The sequence below is a fragment of the Pezoporus flaviventris genome, unplaced genomic scaffold, assembly GCF_033815535.1.
Source record: "Pezoporus flaviventris isolate CSIRO_AGI_PZ_B2104156 unplaced genomic scaffold, CSIRO_AGI_Pfla_v1 ptg000213l, whole genome shotgun sequence".
Lineage (NCBI taxonomy): Eukaryota > Metazoa > Chordata > Aves > Psittaciformes > Psittacidae > Pezoporus > Pezoporus flaviventris.
This window is the reverse complement of record NW_026892761.1, coordinates 4,950,747-4,953,687: the sequence shown is the minus strand read 5'-3', so window position 1 is coordinate 4,953,687 and position 2,941 is coordinate 4,950,747.

The window sequence follows — 2,941 nt, the reverse complement described above, 5'->3', positions numbered from 1 at the left end:
TTACAGATTCAATTGCCTCTTTACTAACCTTCATGATTTACCTCCTGTGCTGGCACAGAGCATCACAGCCCCCTTGATGTCCTCAGTCCATATATTCAAAGGCCAGGATGGAGAGGGATGCTGCATGAATGCGACCTTATGTCTTATTGACCTATACCAGGAATCGCTGCATTGCTTCTGTGCTTTTCAGTAATGGGGAGCTGATTTCCAGCAGCCAAACACCCAGCAACAGATGTTTTGGGTTTTTATTGGAGGCCCAAATGGGGTTATTTCAAAAGGAAAAGGGAAAAAAAAAAAGAGAGAGAGAAAAAGCCCTTCAGTGTGAAACCCAGCCCCTTCCTACTGCTGTGGCTCTGCTGAGCTCTGTTGTTTCACACACTTATTCACACAGAGAAACTGCAGTGCTGGCACCAGCAGGAAAGTGCTGATCTGAAGATGCCATAAAAAGAAGCCAGGTTTCTTGAAGCCAGACCTGAGCTTTACACAGAGCGGGTCTTAAAGTTTTATTTAGACTTTAGATCTCCGAGGCATCAAAAGACCCGTGGTGTACATGGAAACCTGCTGGTTTGGCAGCCTTGAGCTGCGTTTTGAAACAACCCGATTGACAGACCCACAGAGGTTTCTAACCCACACTGAACTCAGCAGCTGGGAGCAGGGGAAGCGCGCAGTGCCCCAGGACCCACACATGGGCATCCCTGGCTTATTGCCTGGCTCGCCTGCATGGTTTGGGTGCTGGAGCTGCCCAGACTGAGAGCCATGGCTCCAGAGGTTGAATTCAGGGCTGCAGGGGATCAATGGCCTCGCACCATCCAGCATGGAGATGCACAGGGGTGCCTAGTGTCTCCATCTGCAGCTCATGCATGGCCCTGGCTCCCATGGGTCTCCAGTGTCCTAACCCAGGGCTTCCCAGTGGGCAGCACCTCCCTAAACTCCACCAGGAGATGGGTTTCCTTCTTCTGCAAAACAGGAATCTCACAGAAGGTGAAAGGCTCTTGGCAGACACATCTGTGTGCATCTGGAGCTGCAGCTGCTGGAGGAGCGACTCAGGGGGAATATTACAGCTCATGGCAACAGCCAAAGGCTGGTGGAGGAAAGGGCTGGAGGACAGAGGAAGGGGAACAATGTGAAGGGTGTTCACAGGGGAGTGAGTGCCTCGAGCAGGAGGCAAGTCCCAGTGCACTCAGGTGGTGGTAGCAGTGGTATGAGGTCTCACTGCTCCTGTTCCTGTGTGGCAGCTGCTTGGGCCACCCCATCAGCCCATGTCTACCATCCCCTGCCCTCACCTCCCCAGCAAATCCACCCCAGCCATAATGTAACTGAGGGTGAGATGCAAGAAACCCTGCAGTTGACCTGAATCAATCCCTCATATTTCTCCCAAAAGCATTTTCTCCTCCATCTCCCTGGGGAAGAACTGGAGGGCTGTGAAAAGATGGGGCCAAATATTTCCTGCTTCTTTCTTCCTGCATTCCAAACAGGAGTGCCTGGAACCCACGGCCTCCTCGACCCTCTCCTTTTCCTTGGAAGCTGGAGCATAATTCACGTTTTATGAATGGAAAGCACCCCTGGCTATATTTAGCAGCAGCTTGGTCCCAAAGGGCAGGAGGAGCTCTGCTTGTTGACTTCAAGGGCTTGGAACAAGCCTGCCTTGTTATGTTTACGGCACAGCGCTTTGCTGGAGAGGCCAAGGAAGCACCGAGTGGCTCATTCTTGAAGCCTGATGGATTAAGCAAACAGCCACAGTAATTCAAGCCACATGGGGAAAAGAGAGGTGGTGGCGGGCGGGCTGGGAGGGCTCGGGAGGCTCCTGCCTTCCCCCGCCTGGCCACGGGCTGCGTTTAATCTGCTTTTCACTGCAGGACCTGCAAATGGAACCAAGGAGCTTTGCACCTCCTGGAGGAGGCACTGCCATGGGGAACACGTGCGGAGGGTCACAGCGGAGCTGTTTGTTTGCAGAATCCCTGATTAACACAAACGTCTCGGCCAGGCACCAGCCATCCAATTGTGCGCTCCTGCTCCGGGGTCGGCAGCGCCTGCCTGCAGCCGCCTGCAATAGCTCAGCACATGTCAGGGGTGCACGCTCGGGCCATGCTGCTGGCTCCAGTGAGCTGGGCTGTCCCACAGAGCCCATCTGGCAGCTCTGCTGTGCTCCTGAATTGTACGTGGAGCTTCCCCCACCCGCAGGGCAGCCAAAAACATGGGGATAAAATGAACACAGACACCCCCCCCCAAAAAAAAAACACCAACCTTCACTCCAAGAAGTAGGGATTTAGGAAAGGTATCAAGTGCTTTAGTGATGCCCAGGATAACTTAACGCTGTGTGGCATTGCATGAGCATCTGCAGGTGATGGCAAAGCTTGAAGGCAACGAAGATCCTCTGCTCCCGTCAGGCCAGGGGGCCCAGAGCTCCACCACTAGGAGCTATTTCAGCTCCCGAGGTGATCGTCCCTACAAAAACACAAAGAAGAAAATAGATCCTGGCTTTCCTTCCATAAAACAAAACCCCGGAGGAGCACGAGGACTGGTCCTGGGGTGCCTCCGTTTCTGCCTGGGCTGTGCAGCACCTCCCAGCCCTTTGGAAGAAGAGCTGCTGCCATCTAGTGAGCCCACCTCCAGCAGCCAGCCTGCTGAGCACCACCACACTCATCGCACTGCTTGCCCCGGAGCTGTGCTGGGTGCTGGGGATCATCGGGGCATCTCCGGCCATCCCCAGGGAACATCATCTGCCACGCGGAGGGTGGGCTGGTTTTTGGCTGGGGATGTAAGGATCGGGTCAGTGAGGCGTTTGCCTTGGCAAGGGCAGCCCAGGGCAGATCCCTGGCACCTCCCTGCATAGCATCCTCACCCCCTCCCCAACACAAGCATGGTCAGGCAGTGGCAGTGCTGCCAGATCCCTGCTATCCCCCAGGCAGAGCCTCCGGGTGGTCCCAACGGGCCCACAGCC